We start from the raw sequence: 25,542 nt of genomic DNA, 5'->3' as shown, positions 1-25,542 counted from the left end.
GACGTTAAAGTAACCTCTGGCGTGCCACAGGGGAGTGTTATGGGACCATTGCTTTTCACAATATATATAAATGACCTAGTAGATAGTGTCGGAAGTTCCATGCGGCTTTTCGCGGATGATGCTGTAATATACAGAGAAGTTGCAGCATTAGAAAATTGTAGCGAAATGCAGGAAGATCTGCAGCGGATAGGCACTTGGTGCAGGGAGTGGCAACTGACCCTTAACATAGACAAATGTAATGTATTGCGAATACATAGAAAGAAGGATCCTTTATTGTATGATTATATGATAGCGGAACAAACACTGGTAGCAGTTACTTCTGTAAAATATCTGGGAGTATGCGTGCGGAACGATTTGAAGTGGAATGATCATATAAAATTAATTGTTGGTAAGGCGGGTACCAGGTTGAGATTCATTGGGAGAGTCCTTAGAAAATGTAGTCCATCAACAAAGGAGGTGGCTTACAAAACACTCGTTCGACCTATACTTGAGTATTGCTCATCAGTGTGGGATCCGTACCAGATCGGGTTGACGGAGGAGATAGAGAAGATCCAAAGAAGAGCGGCGCGTTTCGTCACAGGGTTATTTGGTAACCGTGATAGCGTTACGGAGATGTTTAACAAACTCAAGTGGCAGACTCTGCAAGAGAGGCGCTCTGCATCGCGGTGTAGCTTGCTCGCCAGGTTTCGAGAGGGTGCGTTTCTGGATGAGGTATCGAATATATTGCTTCCCCCTACTTATACCTCCCGAGGAGATCACGAATGTAAAATTAGAGAGATTAGAGCGCGCACAGAGGCTTTCAGACAGTCGTTCTTCCCGCGAACCATACGCGACTGGAACAGGAAAGGGAGATAATGACAGTGGCACGTAAAGTGCCCTCCGCCACACACCGTTGGGTGGCTTGCGGAGTATAAATGTAGATGTAGATGTAGATGTAGATGTAAATGTCTTGATGAATTTATTTCGTGTGTCTGTATTAAGGTAGTTATTTGCTAATAATTTTTTTGTTTGTGAAGGCTTTTGAATCATGAAAGAAGGTTGTGTACATGGAAGAACCCTGGAGATACTAGAAAGTATCAGATAGATTATATAATGGTAAGGCAGAGATTCAGGAACCAGGTTTTAAATTGTAAGATATTTCCAGGGGCAGATATGGACTCTCACCACAGTCTATTGGTTATGAACTGGAGATTAAAACTGAAGAAACTGCAAAAAGGAGGGAATTTAAGGGGATGGGATCTGGATAAACTGACAGAACCAAGGGTTCTAGAGAGTTTCAGGTAGAGCATTAGGGAACAATTGACAGGAATGTGGGAAAGAAATACAGTAGAATAAGAATTTGTAACTCTGACTGATGAAATAGTGAAGGCAGCTGAGTATCAAGTAGGTGAAAAGAAGAGAGCTAGAAGAAATCCTTGGGTAACAGAAAATATATTGAATTTAATTGATGAAAGGAGAAAATCTAAAAATGCAGTAAATGAAGTAGGCAGAAAGGAATACAAACGTTTCAAAAATGAGTTCAACAGGAAGTGCAAAATGGCTAAGCAGGGATGGCTAGAGGACAAATGTAACGATGTAGAGGCAGGAAACTTAAAGAGACCTTTGGAGAAAAGAGAACCACTTGTATGAAATTCCCTTAAGCAGAAAGGAGGAAGGAGTATATAGAGGGTCTATACAAGGGCGATGTACTTGAAGACAATATTATGGAAATGGAAAAGGATGTAGATGAAGATTAAATGGAAGATATGATACTGCGTGAAGAGTTAGACAGAACACTGAAAGATCTAAGTCAAAACAAGGCCCCAGGAGTAGACAACAACTACTGACAGCCTTGGGAGAGCCAGCCCTGACAAAATTATACCATCTGGTGAGCAAGACGTATGAGACAGGCGAAATACCCTCAGACTTAAAGAAGAATATAATAATTCCAAACCCAAAGAAAGCAGGTGTTGACAGATGTGCAAATTACCGAACTATCAGTTTAATAAGTCACAGCTGCAAAAATACTAACGCGAATTCTTTACAGACGAATGGAAAAACTGGTAGAGGCCGACCTTGGGGAAGATCAGTTTGGATTCCGTAGAAATACTGGAACACGTGAGGCAATACTGACCCTACGACATATCTTAGAAGATAGATCAAGGAAAGGCAAACCTACGTTTCCAGCATTTGTAAACTTCGAGAAAGCTTTTGACAATGTTGACTGGAATACTCTCTTTCAAATTCTGAAGGTGGCAGGAGTAAAATACAGGGAGCGAAAGGCTATTTACAATTTGTACAGAAAGCAGATGGCAATTATAATAGTCGAGGGGCACGAAAGGGAAGCAGTGGTTGGGAAGAGAGTGAGACGGGGTTTTAGCCTTTTCCCGATGTTATTCAATCTGTATATTGAGCAAGCAGTAAAGGAAACAAAAGAAAAATTCGGAGTTGGACTTAAAATCCATGGAGAAGAAATAAAAACTTTGAGGTTTGCCGATGACATTTTAATTCTGTTGGAGATAGCAAAGGACCTGGAAGAGCAGCTGAACGGAACGGACAGTTTCTTGAAAGGAGGATATAAGATGAGCATCAAAAAAAGCAAAACAAGGATAATGGAATGTAGTCAAATTAAGTCGGGTGATGCTGAGGGAATTAGATTAGGAAATGAGACACTTAAAGTAGTAAATGAGCTTTGTTGTTTGGGGAGCAAAATAACTTTTGATGGTCGAAGGAGAGAGGATATAACATGTAGACTAGCAATGGCAAGGAAAGCGTTTCTAAGGAAGAGAAATTTGTTAACATCGAGTATAGATTTAAGCTTCAGGAAGTGTTAAGTTATGCTATGTGGAAAATTCTACCAGGAGGCTTCGTCTTTCATTTCTTTGCCCCATTCCATATTCACCCACCTAAGTTTCCTTCTCTTCCTTTTCCTACTATCGAATTCCAGTCACCCATGACTATTAAATTTTCGTCTCCGTTCACTATCTGAACAATTGCTTTTACCTCATCATACATTTCATCAATCTCTTTGTCTTCTGCAGAGATAGTTGGCATATAAAGTTGTACTACTGTGGGAGGCGTGGGCTTCGTGACTATCTTGGCCACAGTAATGCGTTCACTATGCTGTTTGCAATAGCTTCCCCTCACTCCTGTTTTTTTATTCATTACTAAACCTAATCCTGCATTACCCCTATTTGATTTTGTATTTATAACCCTGTATTCACCTGACCAGAAGTCTTGCTCCTCCTGCCACCGAACTTCACTAATTCCCACTATATCTAACTTTTTATCTATCCATTTCCCTCTTTAAATTTTCTAACCTACCTTCCCAATTAAGGGATCTGACATTCCACGTTCCGATCCGTAGAACGCCAATTTTCTTTCTCCTTATAATGATGTCCTTCTGAGTAGTCCCCACCCGGAATCCGAATGGGGGACTATTTTGCCTCCAGAATATTTTGCCCAAGAGGGCGCCACCATCATTTAACTACACAGTAAAGCTGGATGCCCTCGGGAAATATTACGGCTGTAGTTTCCCCTTGCTTTCAGCCGTTCGCAGTACCAGCACAGCAAGTCCGTTTTGGTTAGTGTTACGAGGCCAGATCAGTCAATCAACCTGCCTGTTGCTCCTGCAACTACTGAAAAGGCTGCTATCCCTCTTCAGGAACCACACGATTGTCTGGTCTCTCAACAGATACCCAAAATAAAGTTCAAATGTGTGTGAAAACTTATGGGACTTAATTGCTAATGTTATCAGTCACTAATCTTACATACTACTTAACCTGAATTATCCTAAGGACAAACACACACACCCTCTTCATGGCTATGTACAGGAATATGATAATCTTATTAGGCGCAGACTGTAACTTGACTACAGACTGATGTAGACTAATGCTGACTAATGCAGACTGGTACAGACTGGTGCAGACAAATGCAGACTGACTAATCGGAGGTCACTACAATCGTTATAATACCTCACGCATACAGGTATCATTGTGCGAGTGTGATCCGCGAGGATAAAAGGTTCTACGTTAGCAGCAATCTCATTGGCTGTGTTACAGATTATTACGCGGATCGACGGAAGCAGAATTTGGTCCGTCTCTAAGGCAGCACCATCTCGTAGTGCGGAGACAGACGAGCGCTGCGCCTGCACTGTTCTGCTTAGCGGGGCTTGCTCTAGTGGGAATGTTGTGTACGCGCTGACTACACGGAACTATGTACACAACTCTGACATTTGCAGACGATTTTTCAGTATTTTTTAAATAATCCTGACAGGAGCAGTTAATAAAATAAATCTTCTGAAAAAAATGGAGAAATAGCACAGCCAACCGGTAGCAAATAACTGTTTGCTACATCGACCTAGGTTTCGACACCTCTAAGAATGTCTTCAACACAATGAAATTTTAAAAGTCGTGAAGTTATAGTCAAAGTTTAGAGCAGGCTTCGTCAAGTAAAATATCAAAAATTGAAGACATTCCAGCCTTTGGTACGTATACTCTGCAGCGAACAGAAGACGTTGTACCTTGCAAGGTATAAGTATCAAAGACCAGAACGTTTTTAATTTTTGACTTACTCATGTCTGCTATAAACTTAGACTACTGCCTTCTCGCAAAGTTACTTTACGACTTTTGAAATTTCACCCTTAGAGGTGTCGAAACATAGGTCAGTGCACTGAAAAAATATTTACAACAGGTTGGCTGTGCCATTTCTCCGTTGAAACTTATATACCGTTGCTGAACAACAGCCATGTTCAGAACTTCTGAACAATGGCCATGTTCAGAACTTCTGAAGAAAATAGCGAATATTAGTTGTCTCTTAATTTCAGCAGAGAAAACAAAATTCATCACTAATACAAAAAATGCACCAAAATACAAAGAAACAGGTAAAAGAGAGCGATTTAGTAAGTTTAAATATTTGGGAGTGGCTATACAGCAGAACTGACTAGAAAAATTTGCAGTAGCTAATTAAATGGAAAGATCACATGGCTCGACAAACATTTCTACAACAGGAAATGGACGTATAGAAAAACAAGACTAAAAGACTGTGCCAGAATGGTTGGACCATAATGTTTACATGCATGTGAATGCTACGCGATGAGCTATAATTTGGGCAGAAAAGAGGTACCTGATAGAAGGAATATGTGAAGGACAATGAATGCAATTCAAACTACAGATGGTTGGAAAGTGAGAAGTAAGGGAAGATCTAAAAAAGCATAGAGAAAATATAAGCAATAATGGGAAATCGAAGATTAATCTTCTTTGGATACGCGCACGAAACAAATGAGAGCAGGCCAACGAAAGTAGTATTCCTGTCCTGGAAAATGAAACCGGCAATAGCATGGACTACAGGAATAAGGAAATGACTATAAAGAAACGACAAAGTATCGCAAATAATAGAAAGGAACATTTTAAGTAGAACATAGTAAAGTTAGAAGGCTTACGAGGCACTAGAAAGGAAAAGCCAACGTGAGGAGACGTTAAAGCAGTACTAAAAAAATAGGGAAAAAAAGAAAGAAAGAAGGGAAGCAGAAGTTGTCTCTTGGTCTTAATATTGGTCAATACGAATATAAAAATAAAGTTTTTATTCACCAAGACGACAGTCACCGACGTTCTTTGTATGAATCAGTACGCCATTGCAAGGACACCTCTGTTGTGAGGTAGCTGGCGGTTAGGAACAGTGTGCTAATGGCAGTCTAACAGATCTTTAGAACTACCTCTTGAGAGATATGACCGACATTTTTTACTCAAGTTGCTATAGCTCACACAGGCTAGTAAACACGCCGTCATGCAAAACTATCGCTTCTCATTGGTGGCCGGTAGGTCTCGTTCGCCTCGATCGCACTTACTGTCTCAAACTGTCAAATGCAATTATTTTTCTAAGATTTTCTTGATTGAGTCTTTTTTATCGTGTGAAACCAAATGTTCAACATCAGCACATTCGTTTCCTCTGATTTAGTGGCAACATCTTTATTTCCACAAGTAAATGTAATTCTTTATTGTACAGTACAGTCCAATTATTGACTGTAGCTTTGTGTCTCCTCGGTATTACGGTTGTGGTACGTTGTTCCCTCTTCAACTATGTCCCTTTCATTAACAGAAATAATCGTCTAGTCCTTGTTTGACGCTTGTTAGTACGATCGAGTTCTTGAGGCTACAAGTTGTAAGTAGGCTGTTTACGTTTTCTTATTGGCAACGTTACGTAGCGCTCTGAATGAAAATCACTGGCTGTGCTGTGTGCAGTCTGTGGCTAGTTTGCATTGTTGTCTGCCATTGTAGTGTTGGGCAGCGGCAGCTGGATGTGAACAGCGCGTAGCGTTGCGCAGTTGGAGGTGAGCCGCCAGCAGTGGTGGATGTGGGGAGAGAAATGGCGGAGTTTTGAAATTTGTTATACTGGATATTATGAACTGCTATGTATATTATGATTTTTCAACACTATTAAGGTAAATACATTGTTTGTTCTCTATTAAAATCTTTCATTTGCTAACTATGCCTATCAGTAGTTGCGATGAATTTGAAGAAATGCACTGAGAGGCTATACGAGAAAAGTACAGAAAGCAGGTATAGATAGGACTTTTGGAAATAATGAGGAATGAAGGGAGATCTCTGAGAAGTAAAGAAAGTTTTGTTTGCAAAATACTGCAGCAAAACGAACCCTTTCCTTTCCTTGTATTATTCCGCTATATGTTTGTGTACCCTTGTGTATTTATGTTTTTCCTGTATTTATATGTTTATCTGATAAGACTTATGTTGTAGAATTTTTCTAATACTCAGCTACATGACTATGATGAGGAATACTGTTATCCCCAAATATAATTTGCATTAATAATACGTTGTTTACTTTGTAAAGATGTTAGACATTATTCATTCTGTTCTGTTTTAATGCTCATGTGTAAAATTGATGTTTCAAAAGTTATTCTGATCTTTTATGTATTTACTTATGTCATAATTCCTGTAACACTGATGTATATGTCTATTTCTATTCTTTTGTAAAGCCTGTATTACTACAAATGTTATTTGTATTGTTATGTTTTCAATGATGTATTTTGTACCTTTATTATTGTATTCTTATGTTATAAAATTGTAATTGACACCAGTTCATAAAATTAAGTAACTTGTAAGTTACATTTCACTGCACACGTTTCTGTTGGTCTTAGTATATGGACAATATGTGAGAAGTAGGGACTAATAGTGTTTGCACGTGTGTTAATAATTGAGCAAGGGACTGGATAACAGCATTGCTGGTTCGAAGGACATTCCAAAAAATTTGTGAGTGCACAAGTGTTGGTGATGGACTTGCTATATTATCTGCAAGACTCTTCAATGGTGATTGTGCACCCGCACAGTCACAACAGATGGCTGCTGGCCATCTCTACAAGGACTACAGTGGGTCTACACCTTTGATGATCCATCAATACCATTATTTCTAGAAGGACTGCAGTGGGTCTGCGTCTTTGATGACCCACCAATACCATACTCTCTACAAGGACTACAGTGGGTCTGCATCTTTGATGACCCACCAATACCATTGTTTCTACAAGGACTACAGTGGGTCTACACTTTTGCTGACTCACCAACACCACAATCTCTACCAGGACTACAGTGGGTCTGCACCTCTGGTGGCCCACCAATACCATACTCTCTACCAGGACTACAGTGGGTCTACTCTGTGATGACCTACTTACCAATATTCTTCAAAACTTCGAATGACTCTGCTGTGGGTTTGCTCTGTTGTGGCCCATTACCTGTCAGCATGTCAAGAGTCAGCACTGTCGTTCCGTTGGAAGGACAACACTACTTCTTCAAGACTGCATAGAAATCCACTACTTCCGTGTGCATTTTCTTTTACTGCTCAGACTTTGAGAAAAACACTGCAATTTTACAGTGATGAACAATCTGGACTGTCTTTATGGACTGTGAATTTTAGCTTTTGACCAACATTGTATCAATAAGTGTGTGCATTTGATTTTTTTGTTATTGTAATTATGATTATGAAAAATTTTAACAAATATGTATTGCCCAGTGCCCAAAACAATTTGTAAAATTTTTTGTGGGGAGCATGGGGGCTATGTAAGTAGGCTGTTTATGTTTTCTTATTGGCAACGTTACGTAGCGCTCTGTATGAAAATCACTGGCTGTGCTGTGTGCAGTCTGTGGCTAGTTTGCATTGTTGTCTGCCATTGTAGTGTTGGGCAGCGGCAGCTGGATGTGAACAGCGCGTAGCGTTGCGCAGTTGGAGGTGAGCCGCCAGCAGTGGTGGATGTGAGGAGAGAAATGGCGGAGTTATGAAATTTGTTATACTGGATATTATGAACTGCTATGTATATTATGATTTTTCAACACTATTAAGGTAAATACATTGTTTGTTCTCTATTAAAATCTTTCATTTGCTAACTATGCCTATCAGTAAGTAGTGCCTTCTGTAGTTTGAATCTTTTATTTAGCTGGCAGTAGTGGCGCTCGCTGTATTGCAGTAGTTCGAGTAACGAAGATTTTTGTTGAGGTAAGTGATTTGTGAAAGGTACAGGTTAATGTTAGTCAGGGCCATTCCTTTGTAGGGATTTGGGAAAGTCAGATTGCGTTGCGCTAAAAAATATTGCGTGTCAGTTTAAGCACAGTCTTGTATAAATTGTTCTAAGGGGACGTTTCAAAGTAACTTAAACTCTTTCCTCGGTTTCCACTTCTTAGATGAACTGGCAGGCAGGAAGGAGCAATGGCACAATCTCGGTTACGGGATGGCTTTAGACACGAGTATTGCAGTACGTTTTACTGCACAGCATACCACCAATTTCTGCATAATTACTGTTGGTCTCGAGAGACTCTATTCAGCCACGTGCGTATGTTACCCCACAAAAAATGTGAAGCATCGAGAATGGGAGAAGAAAACGAAATAAAACTTCACGGTCTTAGAGAGTAGTGTAGCGCTGTTGCAGTAATTTCAAAATCGAGTCAGATTCACGAAAGTATTTTGCTGTTTGAGCCCACTTATCACTATAACCATGGACTCTTCTGACCTGGTTGCCTGCACCGATTTGCCCGGGATGGGAATCAAAAAACCATTCTAACCTCACCTGAAGGGAGATGGCCCACAACTGTACTAGATATCCCTGAAACAAGCGCTGGGACGCAATTAATGTTCGAGATAGTCTCACACATGTACTATCGAGGACAAATCTCATTGAACACGGAGTATCCCCATTCCATGACGCTAGGATAACACTTCAATGCCGCTCCAAAATATTCGAAGAAGGTCGTCACCATACGCACCTGGTCTAGTGGCTAGCGTTGCCGCCTCTGGATCACGGGGTTCCGGGTTTGATTCCAGGCCGGGTCGGGGATTTTCTCTGCTCGGGGACTGGGTGTTCGTGTTTTCCTCATCATTTCATCATCATCATTATAATTCGTCACAGTGGCTCTATTGGACTATGTAACAATTGGGACTTCGTACTGGCGCTGATGACGGTGCAGTTGAGCGCCCCACAAACCCAACATCATCATCAGCATCCTCACTGGCGATGGTTGCCTGGGGCAACGCAGACCGTGATTCATCACTGACCACAACTTGACGCCATTAATCGCAGTCCACGCTTTTCGGTCACAGCATGACTCCCACTATAGCCATTTGTGTTGTGGTGTCAGTGGCAGACTACGTGTGGTAGAGAGGTTCCCCACTTCGGCTCTGGTAGTTCCCAACCAATGGCGTGGGGTGGCACAGAATGTTGGAGGTATTCAACTGCTTGTTTTCAGACAGGAGCATCAGATGTGAAGGGGTAACACTGCGTTTGGTGCACCGTACGGCGATCCTCCCAAATGACGACAAGCGTAATTTAGTAGAGACTCCGGTGTCCGTTAAAAGACCTATGCAAAAGGCATATAACAACTACCACCGCAACACCTTAGAAAAAGATGTGGCAGAGAACCCGGGGAAATTTTGGTCATTTCTAAAATCGCTAAGCGGTCTAAGGATTTCATTCAGCCCCTTGTCGACCATTATGGTGTGGCAGATAAATATCGCAGAACGAAAGCCGAAGTTTTCAGTTTCACGTTCAAGAAATCGTTCTCACGGGAGAATCACGCAAACATATCGTCATTTGACAATCGGACAGACTCGCGAATGGACGACATAGTAACATGCATCCCTGGCGTAAAGGAACAGCCGAAGGACTTGAAAGTAAATAAATCACCAGGTCCGGATGGAATCCCAACTGCATTTTACAAAGAGCACTCTACGGCATTGGCTCCTTACCTAGCTTGCATTTATCGTGATTCTCTCGCCCAAAAAAATAGCTCTGAGCCTATGGGAGTTAACATCTGAGGCCATCAGTCCCCTAGAACTTAGAACTACTTAAACCTAACTAACCTAAGGACATCACACACGTCCATGTCCGAGGCAGGATTCGAACCTGCGACTGAAGCGCCTAGAACCGCTCGGCCACACAGGCCGACAATCTCTCACCCAGTACAAAGTCCCAAGTGACCGGAAAAATGCGCAGGTGACTCCAGTATATAAGATAGGAAAAAGAACGGACCCTAAAAATTACAGATAATATCCCGAAGTACTGTTTGCTGGACAATCTGTGAACACATTCACAGCTCGAATATAATAAACTTTCTTGAGACTATGTCCACGAGTCGGCACGGTTTTAGAAAGCATCGTTCATGCGAAACTCACCTTGCCCTTTTGTCACGTGATATATTGCGAACTACAGATGAAGAGCAACAGGCAGATTCCATATTTCTAGATTTCCGGAAAGAATTGGACACGGCGCCCCACTGCAGGCTGTTAACGACGGTACGAGCATTTGGAATAAGTTCACAGATATGTGCGTGGCTACAAGACTTGTTAAATAATACAACGCAGTTTGTTGTCGCCGACGGCGAGTGTTCATTAGAGACAGGGGTATCGTCAGCATTGCCCCAGGGAGGTGTGGTAGGACCGCTATTGTCCTCTATATACATAAATGATTTGGTGGATAGTGCGGGCAGTTGATGATGCTGTGGTGTGCACTAAGGTGTTACAGTTGAGTGACTGTAGGAAGATACAAGAAGACTTAGACAAAATTTCTAGTTTATGAAATGAATGGAAGTTAGCTCTAAATGTGGAAAAATATAAGTTAATGCGTATGAGTAGGAAGAACAAACCTATAATGTTCGGTTACAGAATTGCTAGTGTCCTGCTTCACACAGTCAAGATGTTTAAATATCTGGGCGTGACGCTGCAAGTCGATATGGGATGTAACGGGCATGTGAGAATTGCGATAGAGAAGGCGAGTGGTCGACTTCGACTCTTCAGAGAATTTTAGGAAACAGTGGTTCACCTGTAAAATAGACAGCATATAGGACGCTACTGTGACCTATTCTTGAGTACTGCTCGTGTGTTTTGATCCGTATCAAGTCGGATCGAAGGAAGACGGTGAAGAAAATCAGAGGCGGGTTGCTAGATTTGTTCCGGTATGTTCCAACAACGTGTAAGCGTTACGGAGACGCTGCCCGGAACTCAAATGGGAATTCCTAGAGAAGGGGTGACGTTCTTTTCGAGAAATACTATAGAGAAAATTTATAGAACCGCCATTTGAAGCTGACTGCCGAACGATTCTACTGCTCCAATATACATTGCGTTTAAGGACGACGAAAATAAGATACGAGAATGTCTTCCTACACTGATATGGAATCTGGTATACGCCGGCAACCCGCAAACCGAGATCATCTTTGACACTTCCCAATAATGGCTGTGTTTTATTGAGCGGGCAAAAGACAGTTATTACTTGGTGCTTCTTCAATATGCTTCCGATTTCTCCCGATAGTGCGCCAGTATACGGTACAAAGGCAGTGGGTTCCTCTTCGTCTGTGGAATTCTTCCGGCTTTGCAGATAGTACTGTTGTGGTGGGGCGGAGAGCGCGTAAAATCTGCCATTCTGGGTACCTGTTTTTTTGGGATACAGTTCCAGTAAGCGGGAGATGCCGGGTTCGAATCCCGGCCCGGTAAACATTTTCCCTCGTCACCGCTGATTCCGCTTAATGTCCCGTTGCAGCTGACAGCAGTCATCCCCCTTCAATTTGTATATAATATTTCACAGCTGCGGATTCTGTGTGGTGTCTGTTCTTTCGAAAATGTCTGAGAAAACAGACACTACACGTTCATATAATATAGTTCAGAGGAGTTCCAGCTCCCAGGGCAGACTCTCTGCGTCTGGAATGATACTCGTCTGTTTACTAGTATTTTTGGTACCTCACCCGTGCTGCTATTAATAGCAAAAAGCACGAGCACCTGGAACTGCAGTTTTATAAATTTTTTACGAAAAATTCATTAGAATCGTGTTTCCCAAATACAGAAATAGTCATACGCATTTACTTGTCCTCGATTATCATCAGCTGCAGTGGACAACGTTCGTTTACAGCATTAAATGGCATTAAAAATGAGTTAAGAAACATCGTGGAACAAAAAAGTCTAAAGGACCTCAATTTAAAGAAAGCAGAAAGTGATTTGCATCGAAACATTAATTTGACTAGTGTTATCCCTAAATTTGAGCAAATTAAAACGAGAAAAGCTTTTTTTTGTAAAGTAATGTTTTATTTTACATTCTAGACCTTGAGGCCTAAAGCAAAGCTAGGTTCTCGTCTTAGCATTTCTTACACTCCCTGAGCTGGCTGAATCCGGCGCTGACGCCACTACTTCCTTAGCATATGTACCATCAACTTTGCAGTTTTGCAGACACCATCACGGATGGAGAACACAAAAACTGCCCCGACCCTGAAAAGAGACAAAGGTAGTTGTTAGTAAGCTTCGTACCGACTCAGTGAAATTTCCTATTTTATTGAGAGAACACTGGAACGATTAGTTAAGCAAGTACTGGAATGGGGGCTTGAATCATGCAGTCTCTTGGCTTCTTCTCAACCTGCGTTTAGAAAGGCAAAAGGCACAATTTCTAACATCACGCTTTTGTCAGTTGATATCTTACTTCCTTTTCGAAGAATCCACAGTTATGTTCCTGGATATCAAAGGGGCATATTACAACGTAAACATAGAAATGTTGCTCCAAAAAACGAGAGCTATAGGTGTCCCGGAAAAAATAGTTTGTTGACTAGGAGGTACGACTGCGGTAAGAAAGGTTAGGGTAGAATGTCGTTAGGAAGAACTACGCTCACAGCTGATAAGATAGTTGTTAATTAAAAAACGACGGATTTCGCGGCTTTAAGTAGCATCTTCAGGTGAACAATGTTAAAATATCATAGGCGTACCCATCGCTCCTTGTCAAAAGTTACTGTTCAGACAATACCGTCTCTCTTTGACGTTCGTGCGGGCCGCTTTTGTCACGCCCTCCACTGAGTTGCCCTGCTGACATACTTATGCAGGCAAATTTTAAATCATGCGGCACTTCTTTACCTTTCGCTCACCATAATATTTACGATAGTCTCTGAATAGCAACTTTTGGCTAGGAGCCATGGTTATGCCTACGATCTTTTAACATTGTACACCTGATGATGCGGCTTCAGCCGCGAAACCGGTCGTGTTTTAATAAACAACAATTTTAGCAGCTGCGAGCGGATTCCTTCCCAACATCATGCCTTTCAACAGCTGCGTTTGCCCGATATATAAAGTAGTTTGTCAGGTTAGAACGTGTACACCACGGATATGGGAACAGCTCTTCCCATATGGAGTAAAATGCTTTAGCACGCAGGCGATGTTTGTGTACTCACTCCACTTCTTTTTCTGAATGTGAAGCAGCTCTTTCCTCCGCCATATCCTTTGTGAAAACCTGATACGAGCACACGACATTTAAGCTTCGACTAATAAGTCCCACTTCGTTGTATTTTCTACACGTTCCTCTCCACGGATTCCTGACAGAATGATCCTAGATGCTAAACACTACCCAGTATCACAACAGGCTCGATTCTTGGGCCTCGTGTTTGAGTCACGGTCGTTATGCACATTAAACATGTAACAGCTGGCTGTGACCAAGCGTTAAACATTATCCGATCAGTCTCTCGAGTTTGGTGGGCTCTCACCCACCCACTTATTGACGGTCTAAAAAGTCTTAATTCGCTCAAGACTTGGATATGCTAGCACCGAGTTCTATACTGAACGAAAAGAAACTAGAAAAATTACGCGTTAGAAGTATTCGACAGTGTTTAAGCGCTATGAACTCTGCCCCTACTACGATCGCCCTTTTAGTTGAAGCCCATGAAATGCCCTTACATATCAGAACGCAGATGCTGGCGGATAAATTTCTACGTAATAGGATGTCCTTTCCTTTTCAAACCACCCTTCGTATTGCAGTCTGGAGGTCCTTAATTTACCGAAATGCTCCTCGTAGCTGTTACTTCCCCTGCGTAGGTGATTAGCCGGAACTGGGGTCATCTGTTAACAATAGTCCTCAGCAAAAGTTCGCTCACAATCCATACGCACAGCTACTCAGTCCTCCCCCATGTAGTGCATGTTCATATATGCGGCACATCATTAAAGAAAAAGTCATTCATTTATCGCGTTGTAAGGTGCCAAGTATATCAGAACCGTTCGGACTTCTAAATGGGCATACTGGTGGTTCCAAATTAAAAAAGGGAGAAAATGTGGGATGTGCTTTCCTCTGTCCAGAAATACAAGTTTCAAAAATGTTTCAATTGGCGAAAGAAACTTCTGTGTTTTCTGCAATAGCTGTAGTTGTACCATAAGCCTTGAAATATGTCATCTCCCTTCATCTTTCCAAGATCCTTGTTGTATCCGATTCTACGACGGTTTTAAAATCTCTAAAGCACAAAAAATGGAATTCAGAAACCAGCAACATGACCTTGGCAATCATTTGAGAGTGCGTCCAGAATGAAATTCAAAGTCAGATGATGGAATTCCATTGAGTTACGTGTCACTACGGCATCATTCATAAAGATGAAGCTACAAAATTCGGAACTTTCGTCGACCTCAAACTTTCTCCTCTTGAGTCTGGCTACACATTATGCCTTTCAACAATAGCAAGATTATTGGAATATGTGTACCGGTATTTCAAGAGAAGCCTGTTTTTCCTCGTTGACGCTGGTTTCGCGATGTTCACGTATCAAATGGTTCAAATTGCTATGAGCACTATGGGACTTAACATCTGAGGTTATCAGTCCCCTAGAACTTAGAACTACTTAAACCTAACTAACCTAAAGACATCACACACATGCATGCCCGAGGCAGGATTCGAACCTGCGACCGTAGCGGTCGCGCAGACTGAAGCGCCTAGAACCGCTTGGCCACCGCGGCCGACGTTCACCTATCCAGACGGCTGATGTTCACTATTTGAGGCATGAAGTTCAAGCACGGAAGTTTTCCTATGCCCTCTAACCACACTGAAATAACTAAAATTCCGTTATGTGACTACACGAACACTACAGAAGGTGGCATCAGTCACATCCTCTGTGCATGTACAAAACGGGAGAGGCACAGACAATAGTTTTTGCAACAAAACCTTCGTCTAAACGTAGCTGCTCGTACGAGGGCTGCCACTGACCTCTCATTGAGCACTCCCACATATACTAAGTTCCATTTTTAATTTTTACAAGCTGTCAAAATGTCCCTGTAGCAATAAGCATTTATTGGGAACTATGTTAAACGTCGCCTCATGATAACACGTACAATATATGTGTAGTTTTTTCAGTTTAGGCATGTAGCATTTTTATTTCTATTTTTCCTATTCTTTTAATTTCTTAAATTTGTGGTGCCAGAACAAGAAACTCTGTTAAACTACAGTGTAAATTTTTACAATGTGTTTTAAACGTGTACTTGTATCTTTATTTACAAAGGGCGTTCAATAATTAATGCAACACTTTTATTTCTGAAAGCAGGTTGACTTTATTCACGATTTCAATACACTATTCTGTTTCCCACACCTTTGTCTACAAAACTCTTTTTTGCAACATAATCTCCGTTGAAATTCTTGGCCTTTATACCCACATGGTACCACTAAAAGTACTTTTCGACTTCAGAGACAATCTCCTGCTGCATCATATCACAGTATAACTGTATATATGCGCACTTAATCACGGGATAATTATGTGTTTTTATTTTTAAACTTACATTTTTTATGATTTTGGTTGGGGTGGCTTTAAATTTTGTGGGCTAGCATGGGACTTTTAATTAACTTATACCGCTATAATACTCGTACGGACATCGGCTGCCCCGAAGTGCGTAAGATATAATATTTTTTAAATACAACGCGCGACTCACCGACCTCTAATAAATAGTTTGCGTGAGCGCTGCTATTTAGAAAAGAAAATATGCGTATTCTTACGCAAAATGTACTTATTAATATGGGCTAATAGTTATTTCTGTTCCAAACTACACAAAGATTAACTGAGATATTACAGAATGTAATGATTTTCAATATTTCTTGTTCATTATTTGCAAGGAGAAACTGGAGAGAATCTCGTCTGCCGTTAGGCGGCCAAATGGAAACATACTGAACTCATTCAGTGCTGTGGATTTTAGTAACTGAAATTTATTACTACGCTTTTTAACTTTGAAATTAATGAAAGGTTAAAATTGACATGTCTCTCGCATTTACATTTAATATTATGAGTCGTCAGCGTAATGGCCAACTAAATACTGCAAGTGGAGATGAGCTTCCTGCACTACGAAATTCTGTAAAAATCTTCTTAATCATAATTAATGGTTGCGATCATGAGAGGTGACAACTAAGTCAGTAATATACATTTTCTAATACCAATTTTAAGTATATTTTACTAAATTACAACCAAACTTACATGAAATATTATCCAGCGTTACAATGGCGGCCTACTTCGGGACGAAACAAAACATGAGAGCTGGTTCAATCGAAGCATGGCCTATGTTAAACAGAGATTATACCAAAAAACTGTGTTTCGTTTAGTACAGCCATATTTGTGTTTTGACAATAACAACTTCACCCTCCATGCACCATAGACCTTGCCGTTGGTGGGGACGCTTGCGTGCCTCAGCGATATAGATAGCCGTACCGTACGTGCAATCACAACGGAGGGGTATCTGTTGAGAGGCCAGACAAACGTATCGTTTCTGAAGAGGGACAGCAGTCTTTTCAGTAGTTGCAGGATCAACAGGCTGGATAATTGACTGATCTGGCCTCGTAACACTAACCAAAACGGCCTTGCTGTGCTGGCACTGCGAACGGCTGAAAGCAAGGGGAAACTACGGCCGTAATTTTTCCCGAGGGCATGCAGCTTTACTGTATGGATAAATGATGATGGCATCCTCTTGGGTAAAATATTTCGGAGGTAAAATAGTCCCCCATCCGGATCTCCGGGCGTGGACTACTCAAGAGGACGTCGTTATCAGGAGAAAGAAAACTGGCGTTCTACGGATCGGAGCGTGGAATGCCAGATCCCTTAATCGGGCAGGTAGATTAGAAAATTTAAAAAGGGAAATGGACAGGTTAAAGTTAGATATAATGGGAATTAGCGACGTTCGGCGGCAGGAGGAGCAAGACTTTTGGTCAGGTGAATACAGGGTTATAAATACAAAATCAAATAGGGGTAATGGAGGAGTAGGTTTAATAATGAATAAAAAATAGGAGTGCGGGTAAGCTACTACAATCAGCATAGTGAACGCATTATTGTGGCCAAGATAGACACGAAACCCACGTATACCACAGTAGTACAAGTCTATATGCCAACTAGCTCTGCAGATGACGAAGAAATTGAAGAAATGTATGATGAGATAAAAGAAATTATTCAGGTAGTGAAGGAAGACGAAAATTTAATAGTCATGGGTGACTGGAATTCGATAGTCGGAAAAGGGAAAGAAGGAAACGTAGTAGGTGAATATGGATTGGGGGGAAGAAATGAAAGAGGAAACCGCCTGGTAGAATTTTGCACAGAGTACAACTTAACCATAGCTAACACTTAGTTTAAGAATCATGATAGAAGGTTGTATACATGGAAGAACCCTGGAGATACTAAAAGGTATCAGATAGATTATATAATAGTAAGACAGAGATTTAGGAACCAGGTTTTAAATTGTAGGACATTTCCAGTGGCAGATGTGGACTATGACCACCATCTATTGGTTATGAACTGTAGATTAAAACTGAAGAAACTGCAAAAAGGTGGGAATTTAAGGAGATGGTACCTGGATAAACTGACTGAACCAGAGGTTGTACAGAGTTTCAGGGAGAGCGTAAAGGATCAATTGTCACGAATGGCGGAAGAAATACAGTAGAAGAAGAATGGGTAGCTTTGACTGATGAAATAGCAGAGGATCAAATAGGTAAAAAGACGAGGGTTAGTAGATATCCTTGGGTGACAGAAGAAATACTGAATTTAATTGATGCAAGGAGAAAATATAAAAATGCAGTAAATGAAGCAGGTAAGAAGGAATACAAATGTCTCAAAAATGAGATCGACAGGAAGTGCAAAATGGCTAAGCAGGCATGGCTAGAGGACAAATGTAAGGATGTAGAGGCTTATCTCACTAGGGGTAAGATAGATACTGCCTACAGGAAAATTAAAGAGACCTTTGGAGAAAAGAGAACCACTTGTATGAATATCAAAAGCTCAGATGGAAACCCAGTTCTAAGAAAAGAAGGGAAAGCAGAAAGGTGGAAGGAGTATATAGAGGGACTATACAAGGGCGATGAACTTGAGGGCAATGTTATAGAAAGGGATGAGAATGTAAATGAAGATCAAATGGGAGATAGGATACTGCGTGAAGAGTTTGGCAGAGCGCTGAAAGACCTGAGTCGATACAAGGCCCCGGGAGTAGACAACATACCATTAGAACTACTCACGGCCTTGGGATAGCCAGTCCTACCAAAACTCTACCATCTGGTGAGCAAAATGTATGAGACAGGCGAAATACCCTCAGACTTCAAGAAGAATGTAATAATTCCAATCCCAAAGAAAGCAGGCGTTGACAGATGTGAAAATTACCGAACTATCAGCTTAATAAGTCACGGCTGCAAAATACTAACGCGAATTCTTTACAGACGAATGGAAAAACTGGTAGAAGCCAAACTCGGGGAAGATCAGTTTGGATTCCGTAGAAATATTGGAACACGTGAGGCAATCCTGACCGTACAACTTATCTTAGAAGAAAGATTAAGGAAAGGAAAACCTACGTTTCTAGCTTTTGTGGACTTAGAGAAAGACAATGTTGACTGGAATACTCTCTTTAAAATTCTGAAGGTGGCAGTGGTAAAATACAGGGAGCGAATGGCTATTTACAATTTTTTACAGAAACCAGATGGCAGTTATAAGAGTCGAGGGGCATGAAAGGGAAGCAGTGGTTGGGAAGGGAGTGAGACAGTGTTGTAGCATCTCCCCGATGTTATACAGTCTGTATGTTGAGCAAGCAGTAAAGGAAACAAAAGAAAAATTAGGAGTAGGTATTAAGATCCATGGAGAAGAAATAAAAACTTTAAGGTTCGTCGATGACATTGTAATTCTGTCAAAGAAAGCAAAGGACTTGGAAGAGCAGTTGAACGAAATGGATAGTGTCATGAAAGGAGGGTATAAGATGAACATCAACAAAAGCAAAACGAGGATAATGGAATGTAGTCGAATTAAATCGGGTGATGCTGAGGTAATTAGATTAGGAAATGAGACACTTAAATTAGTAAAGGAGTTTTGCTATTTGGGGAGCAAAATAACTGATGATGGTCGAATTAGAGAGGATATAAATTGTAGACTGGCAATGGCAAGGAAAGCGTTTCTGAAAAAAAGAATTTTTGTTAACATCGAGTATAGATTTAAGTGTCAGGAAGACGTTTCTGAAAGTATTCGTATGGAGTGTACCCATGTATGGAAGTGAAACATGGACGATAAACAGTTTGGACACGAAGAGAATAGAACCTTTCGAAATGTGGTGCTACAGAAGTATGCTGAAGATTAGATGGGTAGATCACATAACTAATGAGGAAGTATTGAATAGGATTGGGGAGAAGAGGAGTTTGTGGCACAACTTGACTAGAAGAAGGGATCGGGTGGTAGGACATGTTCTGAGGCATCAAGGGATCACCAGTTTAGTATTGGAGGGCAGCGTGGAGGGTGAAAATCGTAGAGGGAGACCAAAAGATGAATACATTAAGCCGATTCAGAAGGATGTAGGCTGCAGTACGTACTGGGAGATGAAGAAGCTTGCACAGGATAGAGTAGCATGGAGAGCTGCATCAAACCAGTCTCAGGACTGAAGACCACAACAACAACAATAATAACTTACGTCCTTTACTATTTGTTATACATCGCGCACACGTACACAGTCTTGAAATAATTTATAATTCACACGACTCATAACAAAAACTTCCTTTCGATTTCTCCAAATGTGTACTTATGTGACGTACCGTCACAATCAATAACCTCTGCATCATCCACGTACTGTCTCCCACGCAGTGCAATCTTCATTGAGCCAAATAGACAGACGTCGGAAGGTGCGTGATCCGGGCCATAGGGTGGCTGATGAAGAACAGTCCAATGAAGTTTTGTGAGATCCTCTCGGATGCACAGACTTGTGTGAGGCCTTCCTTTGTGAAGGAGTAGTTTGTTTCCATTTTTGTGACGATGAAAATTAAAACCAACAACTGTATAGTAATTCAAACGTCGTTTGTGTAGAACAAACATGAACGACGTTTGAATTACAATACAGTTGTTGGTTTCAATTTTTATTATTCAGGTACTTCAGGAATACTCTGAAGTCGTTTCTTCAATTTCTGATCATAACGCAATACACTTCAGAGCCGATCGTGGCACCATGAGGGAGGACATCAAATAGAATAATCCTTTCAGACTTCCAGAAAATACTGTCGCCATGATCTTGCCACTGAGAGTGTGGCTTTGAAGTTTTGCTTCGGATGAGAGGTGATGTGGCGTGATTCCATGGTTCATATGGCTCTGAGCACTATGGGACTTAACTTCTGAGGTCATCAGTCGCTTAGAACTTAGAACTAATTAAACCTAACTAACCTAAGGACATCACACACATCCATGCCCGAGGCAGGATTCAAACCTGCGATCGTAGCGGTCGCTCGGCTGCAGACTGTAGCGCCACTTCATGGATTGCCTTTTTGTTTAGGGTTAGAATTGATGAACCCATGTTTCATCTCGTGTGACGACGTTCGACAGAAGATTGCGAGTTTTTGTACGTCCGCCGGCCGATGTAGCCGAGCGGTTCTAGGCGCTTCAGTCCGGAACCGCGAGACCGCTACGGTCGCAGGTTCGAATCCTGCCTCGGGCATGGATGTGTGTGATGTCCTTAGGTTAGTTAAGTTTAAGTAGTTCTAAGTTCTAGGGGACTGATGACCTCAGATGTTAAGTCCCATTGGGCTCAGAGCCATTTTGTATTCTTGTGGTTGATGATCTGCAGGACTTCGGTCGTTCACTTACGGAATAATATAAAACACCCATAGGTGTCGTTTTAATGCTCTTGTATTATATTGCAACCAGTCTCGGGGACTGAATACAACATCTCCAGGCCTTAACTGACGTTAAGGGGATGAACTCCAATAGCACAGACGATTCCATCACTGACGTACATCTACGAACTGGCTCATCATCTAAGGAGGAGCAGTTGCAGTCACAAGATCGCTTTTACAGTATTCTACGGAAACCAGCTTATAGATGTGCACCACTGATGGAATCGAGTATGCAGGTGGAGTTGACTACCTCAGCGTCAGTTAACGTCTGAAGATGGTCTACTGAGTCACAGAAATTGGTTGAAGTATAGTAAAATAACATCAAAACGAGGCTGTAGGTGTTTCATTTCATTACGAAAATTATCAGGCTCAGCCTTGCAACGCGCAATCAGTTCCGCACAGACGCTCTTTCATTGCTCTTTATAAATTTCTGTTCGGTGAGCGAGGAACCCAGCGCGCAAAGTGGAGTAGCGTGGTGGTTGATTCTGATCCGTCGATCACCACGAATGAGAGGGTCCGCACGTTCCAGCATTTCAGAAGTCACAGCTTTGTGTCACCAGTCGGCATGACAGACGCCTCACCTAACGACTCATCCTGCTTTTGTTGACTTCCACGTCCTCACAGACATTCTGCAACCACCTATGAATATCTGGGATGCTCTGATTTCCCACCAAAGATACTCAATGATAGCTCTTCGCTTCGAACGCACCTCCGTTACAGACACGATTCTGAAGGCTACGTAGAGCCTATACCGCCGCCACGGATCCGAAGTTCATGGAACTATACGGGCTGACGCGGGAATATTCCACGATGTCCCACCACAAATTCCCCATTTTTCACGCGGAATTTTCCAAGAAGTAAAATGTGTGGCATCACTTATTGAACGCCGCTTGTATGTTTGCCGCTCGTATATTTTCGCCGAAACACCGTCCTTAATCTTAGATACTGTTATGTTTTTCTTCCAGATTTTCTTTTAAATTAGCAAAACCTATTGTAAAATACCTTTACATCTACAGAAGGCTTCTAAAGCCCTTCATTAAACTGCTTACTCTCATATTTTGTCATCAATTTACGCTTTGCAGTGTGCGTCAATTATTTATGTTTTTGCTGGTTAAATTTCTGTTAGCTGCCGAAAGCAAAATAAAGGAAAATAAAAAGAGTCTACCCCTACACTGCTGGCCATTAAAATTGCTATACCAAGAAGAAATGCAGATGATAAACGGGTATTCATTGGACAAATATATTATACTAGAACTGACATGTGATTACATTTTCACGCAATTTGGGTGCATAGATCCTGAGAAATCAGTACCCAGAACAACCACCACTGGCCGTAATAATGGCATTGATACGCCTGGGCATTGAGTCAAGCAGAGCTTAGATGGCATGTACAGGTACAGCTGCCCAAGCAGCTTCAACACGATTCCACAGTTCACCAAGAGTAGTGACTGACGTATTGTCACGAGCCAGTTGCTCGGCTACCATTGACCAGACGTTTTCAATTGGTCAGAGATCTGGAGAATGTGCTGGCCAGGGCAGGAGTCGAACTGTTTCTGTATGCAGAAAGGTCCGTGCAGGATCTGCAACATGCGGTCGTGCATTTTCCTGCTGAAATGTAGGGTTTCGCAGGGATCGAATGAAGGGTAGAGCCAAGGGTCGTAACAAATCTGAAATGTAACGTCGACTGTTCAAAGTGCCGTCAATGCGAACAAGAGGTGACCGAGACGTGTAACCAATGGCACCCCATACCATCACCCTGGGTGATACGCCAGTATGGCGATCTCAAATAGACGCTTCCAATGTGCGTTCACCGCGATGTCGCCAAACACGGATGCGGCCATCATGATTTTGTAAACAGAACCTGGATTCATCCGAAAAAATGACATTTTGCCATTCGTGCACCCAGGTTCGTCGTTGAGTACACCATCGCAGGCGCTGCTCTCTGTGATGCAGCATCAAGGGTAACCGCAGTCACGGTCTCCGAGATGATAGTCCATGCTGCTGCAAACGTCGTCGAACTGTTTGTTCGGATGGTTGTTGTCTTGCACACGGCCCCATCTGTTGAGTCAGGGAGCGAGACGTGGCTGCACGATCCGGTCGAGTTGAGCGCGCGGTGCCGATAAGTGCGGACAACGGAACGCGCGCGTCCGAGCCAGCCGTCTCTGTGGCGCCGGTGCCGGCCGCTGGCCGGTCGGTGGGGCCTGCCCTGCCGGCCGTCCCGACGGCCGCTCCCAACAGGACGGACACAACGGCGACGACATCTGCAACGACAACGGATTCTGACAGGCAACATTATGAGGACAGGACCACGACGAGCGAATGCAGAGCGGAGGACAACATACGTCAAACCCCTCTGACGAGAGACATCAGCTAACACAGAACGATCGGCAACAACGGGAACTAAGACGTGAAATGCAACACATGATTCTGCAAAGTCAGCAAGTATACGACAACCGCACTAGTACAGTTCCTCCTTCACAGCCTGAAGAACAAGTAGACGACGTGGAACAATTTTCTCCACCAGACGACGACGACGAAATAGAGGGATTCTCCTCTGAAGAAGTTTGGACCATGCAGCCCACCGACGGACAGGGCGATTTTACACTAGTTCGCCCAAGAAAACGACTCGACGCTTCTCCTAAGCAGACCAACTCTGGGAAGCGACAACGTCCAGAAGAACTGAAAACTTCCAACCGTTATGCGGCTATTGTGACGGAAGATACTACAGATGCTCCAGAACGTATGGACCAGACGAGTGATGTCAATCTCGAAGCAGATAAAGAGGGGACAGATGGCTCTGGCCGGAACTTACTACGCAAAGTCCCGCCCGTTACTATTTACCATACCAAGAACTACATGGTACTCAGCAAGGCGCTGAAAGCGAATATTGACGGCAGTCTTAAGGCCATCTACCAACGAGACAGGATCAAATATCACTTTGACTCCTATGAAGATCAACGGCGGGACATCAATTTCTTTGTGTCGAATGACATCCACTTTTTTACACATCAGGCCGCGGAGGACAAGGACCTCAAAGTGGTTGTCAAACGTCTACCTGCCGAAGTTACGGAGGAAGAACTGAAAGACGCACTGATACAGAAGGGTTTCCCTGTCATCAACGTCCATCAGTTTAAAAATCGAGACGACAACACGAAGGAATTACGACCTCAAGATGCTTACTGTGTCACGTTGCCAGCCCAAAAGGAAAACTACAAGATTTACGACATCAAATACCTTCTATATACTAAAGTCGTTATTGAAACCTACAACAGACAAGACAATGTCGCCACTGCCAGCGATTCGAACATACGGCTAATTATTGCAGCTTGCCTGCTCGCTGCGTTCGATGTGGAGGGCAACACCGATCTTCAGCATGTACTCGTCCCCGAGGGGCTCCGCCGAAATGTGCTAACTGTGAAAAGGACCATCCTGCCACGTGGCGTGGCTGCCAGAAGTACCAGGAACGTCTCAGGAAATACAGACAACGGTCTTCCCTGCAGCCCTCTCAACGGAGGACTCGTGTTATACGGAACTCCAACCTGACGCCACAACCTCCGCCCCACCGTCAGCAAACGCCACAAGAACAGCCGGCGGCGACACGGCAGCCAGTAACACAGGCTCCTGCTGAAGCACTTCCACTTCGACAGCACCGCCAGCATTATTCATACGCCCACGCAGCATCACCACGCCGACCAGAACCGGAAACCTACGTCTCACCAGCTCATTTGATGCAATCTATAGCTCCAGCGCTCTCTGATGTCGCGAAACTTCTCACCGCCGTGCAGCAACAACTAGTGGGGATACTTTCTTTAATCGAAAGTGTATTGAAGGCCTTTGTAACACCTTAAGATGGATCGCCCTGGGACCACGAGAAACCTTAAAATCTGTATAGGGAACGCCAACGGAATGAAACACAAGAAAACAGAATTCACTGAATTTTTACAACGTCACAAAATCGACATCGCACTTGTATCGGAGATGCACCTTCGTCCAACAACTGAGCTCAGATTTCGTAACATGTACGTCAATAGAACGGACAGATTAGGCCAACGAGGTGGAGGGACCGCAGTTCTGCTTAAAAGGGAACTGCGGCACCATCGTGAAACACTACCACACCTCCAACATCTGGAGGCAACAGCAGTAACGGTTAGATCGACGGCAGGCAACATCACTTTAATTGCGGAGTACAACAT

The sequence above is a fragment of the Schistocerca cancellata genome, chromosome 7 (genome assembly GCF_023864275.1).
Source record: "Schistocerca cancellata isolate TAMUIC-IGC-003103 chromosome 7, iqSchCanc2.1, whole genome shotgun sequence".
Classification (NCBI taxonomy): Eukaryota; Metazoa; Arthropoda; class Insecta; order Orthoptera; family Acrididae; genus Schistocerca; species Schistocerca cancellata.
The sequence above is the reverse complement of the archived record's forward strand: the minus strand, read 5'-3'. Positions refer to the sequence as shown.